We start from the raw sequence: 7,500 nt of genomic DNA, 5'->3' as shown, positions 1-7,500 counted from the left end.
TGGCGCTGGTCCGCGAGCGCCAGCCCTCTGCCCTAGTATACGGACAGCGAGGTCCCCGGCCCCGGCGGGCTCGAAGAGAACCGTCTTCCCCCAGCGGGGAGGCGCGCGAGCGCCGCCGACTCTTACCATGACGTAACTGGAGGCAGCGCAAAGCAGCGACCCCTTCGGCAGCTCCGAAGAAGAACCGGGCAAGACGTCTACCTGCCAGAACCGCGGTGGAGCCAAAGTCCCGCCGGAGCGAGGTAGACGAGGCATCCCTTTCCGCCGGCAGCTCCGGCGGCCACATCGGGCACACCGGACCCGGCGGACGGTAAAACGGGTAGACCTGGCCTCCCTGCCGGCAGAACGGGTAGACGAGGCCTCCCTGCCTGGAACCGGGTAGACCTGGCATCCCTGCCGGAAGCGGGTAGACCTGGCATCCCTGCCGGTAAAACGGGTAGACCTGGCCTCCCTGCCGGCAGAACGGGTAGACGAGGCCTCCCTGCCTGGAACCGGGTAGACCTGGCATCCCTGCCGGAAGCGGGTAGACCTGGCATCCCTGCCGGTAAAACGGGTAGACCTGGCCTCCCTGCCGGCAGAACGGGTAGACGAGGCCTCCCTGCCTGGAACCGGGTAGACCTGGCATCCCTGCCGGAAGCGGGTAGACCTGGCATCCCTGCCGGCAAAACGGGTAGACCTGGTCTCCCTGCCGCCAAAACGGGTAGACCTGGCCTCCCTGCAGGTAAAACGGGTAGACCTGGCCTCCCTGCCGGCAGAACGGGTAGACCTGGCCTCCCTGCCGCCAGAACGGGTAGACCTGGCATCCCTGCCGGCAAAACGGGTAGACCTGGTCTCCCTGCCGGTAAAACGGGTAGACCTGTTCTCCCTGCCGGCAAAACGGGTAGACCTGGCCTCCCTGCCGGCAGAACGGGTAGACCTGGCCTCCCTGCCGCCAGAACGGGTAGACCTGGCATCCCTGCCGGCAAAACGGGTAGACCTGGTCTCCCTGCCGGTAAAACGGGTAGACCTGGTCTCCCTGCAGGTAAAACGGGTAGACCTGTTATCCCTGCCGGCAAAACGGGTAGACCTGGCATCCCTGCCGGTAAAACGGGTAGACCTGGTCTCCCTGCCGGCAAAAAGGGTAGACCTGTTCTCCCTGCCGCCAGAACGGGTAGACCTGGCCTCCCTGCCGGTAAAATGGGTAGACCTGGTCTCCGTGCAGGTAAAACGGGTAGACCTGGTATCCCTGCCGGCAGAACGGGTAGACCTGGTCTCCCTGCCGGCAAAACGGGTAGACCTGGCATCCCTGCCGGCAAAACGGGTAGACCTGGTCTCCCTGCCGGTAAAACGGGTAGACATGGCCTCCCTGCAGGTAAAACGGGTAGACCTGTTCTCCCTGCCGGCAAAACGGGTAGACCTGGCATCCCTGCCGGCAAAACGGGTAGACCTGGTCTCCCTGCCGGTAAATGGGTAGACCTGGTCTCCCTGCCGCTAGAACGGGTAGACCTGGCCTCCCTGCCGGCAACATGGGTAGACCTGGCCTCCCTGCCGGTAAAACGGGTAGACCTGGCATCCCTGCAGGTAAAACGGGTAGACCTGGCATCCCTGCCGGCAAAACGGGTAGACCTGTTCTCCCTGCAGGTAAAACGGGTAGACCTGTTCTCCCTGCCGCCAGAACGGGTAGACCTGGCATCCCTGCCGGCAAAACGGGTAGACCTGGCATCCCTGCCGGTAAATGGGTAGACCTGGCATCCCTGCCGGAAAAACGGGTAGACCTGGCATCCCTGCCGGCAATACGGGTAGACCTGGTCTCCCTGCCGCTAGAACGGGTAGACCTGGCATCCCTGCCGGTAAAACAGGTAGACCTGGCCTCCCTGCCGCCAGAACGGGTAGACCTGGCATCCCTGCCGGTAAAACGGGTAGACCTGGCCTCCCTGCCGGCAGAACGGGTAGACCTGGTCTCCCTGCAGGTAAAACGGGTAGACCTGGCCTCCCTGCCGGCAGAACGGGTAGACCTGGCCTCCCTGCCGGCAGAAGGGGTAGACCTGTCCTCCCTGCGGACAGAGCGGGTCGCCCGTGCTGGAGGCCCGTATGCAGGGGTGCCTGCACGGGGTGGGAAGGGGCGGCGGCGGGCTGCCTGTGCTCTCTCAGCCGGGGCGGCGGTGGGGGGGCTTGCGGGGGGTGGCTTGGGGCGGCAGGCCCGCCCTGCCGGAGGCCCGTATGCAGGGGTGCCTGCACGGGGTGGGTGGGCCTGCGGCGGGCTGCCTGTGCTCTCTGAGCCGGGGCGGCGGTGGGGGGGGCTTGCGGGGGGTGGCTGGGGGCGGCAGGCCGGCCCTGCCGGAGGCCCGTATGCAGGGGTGCCTGCACGGGGTGGGAAGGGGCGGCGGCGGGGTGCCTGTGCTCTCTGAGCCGGGGCGGCGGTGGGGGGGCTTGCGGGGGGTGGCTGGGGGCGGCAGGCCGGCCCTGCCGGAGGCCCGTATGCAGGGGTGCCTGCACGGGGTGGGAAGGGCCGGCGGCGGGCTGCCTGTGCTCTCTCAGCCGGGGCGGCGGTGGGGGGGCCTGTGGCGGGTGGCTGGGGGCGGCAGGCCGGCCCTGCCGGAGGCCCGTATGCAGGGGTGCCTGCACGGGGTGGGAAGGGCCGGCGGCGGGCTGCCTGTGCTCTCTCAGCCGGGGCGGCGGTGGGGGGGGTTGCGGGGGGTGGCTGGGGTCGGCAGGCCGGCCCTGCCGGAGGCCCGTATGCAGGGGTGCCTGCACGGGGTGGGAAGGGCCGGCGGCGGGCTGCCTGTGCTCTCTCAGCCGGGGCGGCGGTGGGGGGGGTTGCGGGGGGTGGCTGGGGTCGGCAGGCCGGCCCTGCCGGAGGCCCGTATGCAGGGGTGCCTGCACGGGGTGGGTGGGCCTGCGGCGGGCTGCCTGTGCTCTCTGAGCCGGGGCGGCGGTGGGGGGGGCTTGCGGGGGGTGGCTGGGGGCGGCAGGCCGGCCCTGCCGGAGGCCCGTATGCAGGGGTGCCTGCACGGGGTGGGAAGGGGCGGCGGCGGGTTGCCTGTGCTCTCTCAGCCGGGGCGGCGGTGGGGGGGCTTGCGGGGGGTGGCTGGGGGCGGCAGGCCGGCCCTGCCGGAGGCCCGTATGCAGGGGTGCCTGCACGGGGTGGGAAGGGCCGGCGGCGGGCTGCCTGTGCTGTCTCAGTCGGGGCGGCGGTGGGGGGGGTTGCGGGGGGTGGCTGGGGTCGGCAGGCCGGCCCTGCCGGAGGCCCGTATGCAGGGGTGCCTGCACGGGGTGGGTGGGCCTGCGGCGGGCTGCCTGTGCTCTCTGAGCCGGGGCGGCGGTGGGGGGGGCTTGCGGGGGGTGGCTGGGGTCGGCAGGTTGGCCCTGCCGGAGGCCCGTATGCAGGGGTGCCTGCACGGGGTGGGAAGGGCCGGCGGCGGGCTGCCTGTGCTGTCTCAGTCGGGGCGGCGGTGGGGGGGGTTGCGGGGGGTGGCTGGGGTCGGCAGGCCGGCCCTGCCGGAGGCCCGTATGCAGGGGTGCCTGCACGGGGTGGGTGGGCCTGCGGCGGGCTGCCTGTGCTCTCTGAGCCGGGGCGGCGGTGGGGGGGGCTTGCGGGGGGTGGCTGGGGGCGGCAGGCCGGCCCTGCCGGAGGCCCGTATGCAGGGGTGCCTGCACGGGGTGGGAAGGGCCGGCGGCGGGCTGCCTGTGCTGTCTCAGTCGGGGCGGCGGTGGGGGGGCTTGCGGGGGGTGGCTGGGGTCGGCAGGCCGGCCCTGCCGGAGGCCCGTATGCAGGGGTGCCTGCACGGGGTGGGTGGGCCTGCGGCGGGCTGCCTGTGCTCTCTGAGCCGGGGCGGCGGTGGGGGGGGCTTGCGGGGGGTGGCTGGGGGCGGCAGGCCGGCCCTGCCGGAGGCCCGTATGCAGGGGTGCCTGCACGGGGTGGGAAGGGGCGGCGGCGGGGTGCCTGTGCTCTCTCAGCCGGGGCGGCGGTGGGGGGGCTTGCGGGGGGTGGCTGGGGGCGGCAGGCCGGTCCTGCCGGAGGCCCGTATGCAGGGGTGCCTGCACAGGGTGGGTGGGCCGGCGGCGGGCTGCCTGTGCTCTCTCAGCCGGGGCGGCGGTGGGGGGGCTTGCGGGGGGTGGCTGGGGTCGGCAGGCCGGCCCTGCCGGAGGCCCGTATGCAGGGGTGCCTGCACGGGGTGGGAAGGGGCGGCGGCGGGCTGCCTGTGCTCTCTCAGCCGGGGCGGCGGTGGGGGGGCCTGTGGCGGGTGGCTGGGGGCGGCAGGCCGGCCCTGCCGGAGGCCCGTATGCAGGGGTGCCTGCACGGGGTGGGAAGGGCCGGCGGCGGGCTGCCTGTGCTGTTTCAGTCGGGGCGGCGGTGGGGGGGCTTGCGGGGGGTGGCTGGGGTCGGCAGGCCCGCCCTGCCGGAGGCCCGTATGCAGGGGTGCCTGCACGGGGTGGGTGGGCCTGCGGCGGGCTGCCTGTGCTCTCTGAGCCGGGGCGGCGGTGGGGGGGGCTTGCGGGGGGTGGCTGGGGGCGGCAGGCCGGCCCTGCCGGAGGCCCGTATGCAGGGGTGCCTGCACGGGGTGGGAAGGGGCGGCGGCGGGGTGCCTGTGCTCTCTGAGCCGGGGCGGCGGTGGGGGGGCTTGCGGGGGGTGGCTGGGGGCGGCAGGCCGGCCCTGCCGGAGGCCCGTATGCAGGGGTGCCTGCACGGGGTGGGAAGGGCCGGCGGCGGGCTGCCTGTGCTCTCTCAGCCGGGGCGGCGGTGGGGGGGCCTGTGGCGGGTGGCTGGGGGCGGCAGGCCGGCCCTGCCGGAGGCCCGTATGCAGGGGTGCCTGCACGGGGTGGGAAGGGCCGGCGGCGGGCTGCCTGTGCTCTCTCAGCCGGGGCGGCGGTGGGGGGGGTTGCGGGGGGTGGCTGGGGTCGGCAGGCCGGCCCTGCCGGAGGCCCGTATGCAGGGGTGCCTGCACGGGGTGGGAAGGGCCGGCGGCGGGCTGCCTGTGCTCTCTCAGCCGGGGCGGCGGTGGGGGGGCTTGCGGGGGGTGGCTGGGGTCGGCAGGCCGGCCCTGCCGGAGGCCCGTATGCAGGGGTGCCTGCACGGGGTGGGTGGGCCTGCGGCGGGCTGCCTGTGCTCTCTGAGCCGGGGCGGCGGTGGGGGGGGCTTGCGGGGGGTGGCTGGGGGCGGCAGGCCGGCCCTGCCGGAGGCCCGTATGCAGGGGTGCCTGCACGGGGTGGGAAGGGGCGGCGGCGGGGTGCCTGTGCTCTCTCAGCCGGGGCGGCGGTGGGGGGGCTTGCGGGGGGTGGCTTGGGGCGGCAGGCCGGTCCTGCCGGAGGCCCGTATGCAGGGGTGCCTGCACAGGGTGGGTGGGCCGGCGGCGGGCTGCCTGTGCTCTCTCAGCCGGGGCGGCGGTGGGGGGGCTTGCGGGGGGTGGCTGGGGGCGGCAGGCCGGCCCTGCCGGAGGCCCGTATGCAGGGGTGCCTGCACGGGGTGGGAAGGGGCGGCGGCGGGTTGCCTGTGCTCTCTCAGCCGGGGCGGCGGTGGGGGGGCTTGCGGGGGGTGGCTGGGGGCGGCAGGCCGGTCCTGCCGGAGGCCCGTATGCAGGGGTGCCTGCACAGGGTGGGTGGGCCGGCGGCGGGCTGCCTGTGCTCTCTGAGCCGGGGCGGCGGTGGGGGGGCTTGCGGGGGGTGGCTGGGGTCGGCAGGCCGGCCCTGCCGGAGGCCCGTATGCAGGGGTGCCTGCACGGGGTGGGAAGGGGCGGCGGCGGGGTTCCTGTGCTCTCTGAGCCGGGGCGGCGGTGGGGGGGCTTGCGGGGGGTGGCTGGGGGCGGCAGGCCGGCCCTGCCGGAGGCCCGTATGCAGGGGTGCCTGCACGGGGTGGGAAGGGGCGGCGGCGGGGTTCCTGTGCTCTCTGAGCCGGGGCGGCGGTGGGGGGGCTTGCGGGGGGTGGCTGGGGGCGGCAGGCCGGCTCTGCCGGAGGCCCGTATGCAGGGGTGCCTGCACGGGGTGGGAAGGGCCGGCGGCGGGCTGCCTGTGCTCTCTCAGCCGGGGCGGCGGTGGGGGGGCTTGCGGGGGGTGGCTGGGGTCGGCAGGCCGGTCCTGCCAGAGGCCCGTATGCAGGGGTGCCTGCACGGGGTGGGAAGGGCCGGCGGCGGGCTGCCTGTGCTGTCTCAGTCGGGGCGGCGGTGGGGGGGCTTGCGGGGGGTGGCTGGGGTCGGCAGGCCGGCCCTGCCGGAGGCCCGTATGCAGGGGTGCCTGCACGGGGTGGGTGGGCCTGCGGCGGGCTGCCTGTGCTCTCTGAGTCGGGGCGGCGGTGGGGGGGGCTTGCGGGGGGTGGCTGGGGGCGGCAGGCCGGCCGTGCCGGAGGCCCGTATGCAGGGGTGCCTGCACGGGGTGGGAAGGGCCGGCGGCGGGCTGCCTGTGCTCTCTCAGCCGGGGCGGCGGTGGGGGGGGTTGCGGGGGGTGGCTGGGGTCGGCAGGCCGGCCCTGCCGGAGGCCCGTATGCAGGGGTGCCTGCACGGGGTGGGAAGGGCCGGCGGCGGGCTGCCTGTGCTCTCTCAGTCGGGGCGGCGGTGGGGGGGCTTGCGGGGGGTGGCTGGGGTCGGCAGGCCGGCCCTGCCGGAGGCCCGTATGCAGGGGTGCCTGCACGGGGTGGGTGGGCCGGCGGCGGGCTGCCTGTGCTCTCTGAGCCGGGGCGGCGGTGGGGGGGGCTTGCGGGGGGTGGCTGGGGGCGGCAGGCCGGCCCTGCCGGAGGCCCGTATGCAGGGGTGCCTGCACGGGGTGGGAAGGGCCGGCGGCGGGGTGCCTGTGCTCTCTCAGCCGGGGCGGCGGTGGGGGGGCTTGCGGGGGGTGGCTGGGGGCGGCAGGCCGGTCCTGCCGGAGGCCCGTATGCAGGGGTGCCTGCACGGGGTGGGTGGGCCGGCGGCGGGCTGCCTGTGCTCTCTGAGCCGGGGCGGCGGTGGGGGGGCTTGCGGGGGGTGGCTGGGGGCGGCAGGCCGGCCCTGCCGGAGGCCCGTATGCAGGGGTGCCTGCACGGGGTGGGAAGGGCCGGCGGCGGGCTGCCTGTGCTGTCTCAGTCGGGGCGGCGGTGGGGGGGCTTGCGGGGGGTGGCTGGGGTCGGCAGGCCGGCCCTGCCGGAGGCCCGTATGCAGGGGTGCCTGCACGGGGTGGGTGGGCCGGCGGCGGGCTGCCTGTGCTCTCTGAGCCGGGGCGGCGGTGGGGGGGGCTTGCGGGGGGTGGCTGGGGGCGGCAGGCCGGCCCTGCCGGAGGCCCGTATGCAGGGGTGCCTGCACGGGGTGGGAAGGGGCGGCGGCGGGGTGCCTGTGCTCTCTCAGCCGGGGCGGCGGTGGGGGGGCTTGCGGGGGGGTGGCTGGGGGCGGCAGGCCGGTCCTGCCGGAGGCCCGTATGCAGGGGTGCCTGCACGGGGGTGGGTTGGGGGGGGCGGCGGGAATTTTTTGGTTTTTGTTGCTTTTTTATTTCTTTTTCCGCTTTTGAAACAGAGACGCCGCCCCGTCCTCGGGCGTTTCAGCCGAGCTGATGGAAAGCGGC

The sequence above is a fragment of the Opisthocomus hoazin genome, unplaced genomic scaffold (genome assembly GCF_030867145.1).
Source record: "Opisthocomus hoazin isolate bOpiHoa1 unplaced genomic scaffold, bOpiHoa1.hap1 HAP1_SCAFFOLD_233, whole genome shotgun sequence".
Lineage (NCBI taxonomy): Eukaryota > Metazoa > Chordata > Aves > Opisthocomiformes > Opisthocomidae > Opisthocomus > Opisthocomus hoazin.
Note: the sequence above shows the minus strand (reverse complement) of the source record.